Source organism: Prionailurus viverrinus, unplaced genomic scaffold (assembly GCF_022837055.1).
Source record: "Prionailurus viverrinus isolate Anna unplaced genomic scaffold, UM_Priviv_1.0 scaffold_83, whole genome shotgun sequence".
Lineage (NCBI taxonomy): Eukaryota > Metazoa > Chordata > Mammalia > Carnivora > Felidae > Prionailurus > Prionailurus viverrinus.
The window spans coordinates 118,376-119,453 of NW_025927645.1; positions in this window are offsets into that span (position 1 = coordinate 118,376).

The window sequence follows — 1,078 nt, forward strand, 5'->3', positions numbered from 1 at the left end:
TCACTATGGGATTCTGGAATTGTAATACTGACCTGAGTAAATCAAAGACATGCAACCAAAAAGCCAATAGATAAATTAAAACGGGATACAAAAAAAAAAAAGAAAGAAAGAAAGAAAGAAAGAAAGAAAGAAAAAAAAGATCAAGTACTCCAAAAGAAAGAAAGAAAAATCAAGTACTCCAAAAGATTTCAGGTAGAAAAAACAGAGAAACAAAATTGGAAAAATATTAATGAAAGGGGAGGCCCAAAATTCAAGCACATCTCAAAGTATATTAAATGTAAATGATTTAAACATATCAAACAAATCAAAAGTAAAGATTTTCAGTTCAGAGCTTTAAAAAGTTCCAAGTACATTCTCTTTAAAATAAACTCATTTTAAGTCCAATGACCAAAAAAAAAAAAATCTGAGAGTAAAATGATCAGGAAAATACCATACAAATAAGAGATAGAGGTACAGACTTCAAAACAAACAATATTATCAGAATAAAGGTAAGTATTACATAATGATAAATGAATAAATCCTCCAAGAAGACATAACTCTAAATGTGCATAAGCCTAACGATGACATTTCAAATTACATGCAAAAATGATATAGCTCAAAAAGCAGAAATAGATGAATCCAGAATTACAGCTGTGGACTGGAAGAGACTCTGACACTAATATATAGAATCAATAGGATATCAGCGAAAACATAGAATTCTTGAAAAGTATTGTCAACTAAGCTGACAAAATTATAGAATAGTCCCCTTAAAACTGCAATTATTTGCAACTACACCTAGATTATGCTCCAAGATAGAATATCTTCTGTACAACAAAACAAACATTAATTTTTAAAAAGTTAAATATTTCCTAGTATATTCTAAGAGCATAGTGAAATATCTTATCTTATCTTATCTTATCATCTTAATTTGGAATTTAAAAAGCTATCCATAACAGGTCAATATTTGAAAACTCTTCAGTTATTGGGAAATTAAACAGCACATTTTTTTTTTCAACGTTTATTTATTTTTGGGACAGAGAGAGACAGAACATGAACGGGGGAGGGGCAGAGAGAGAGGGAGACACAGAATCGGAAACTG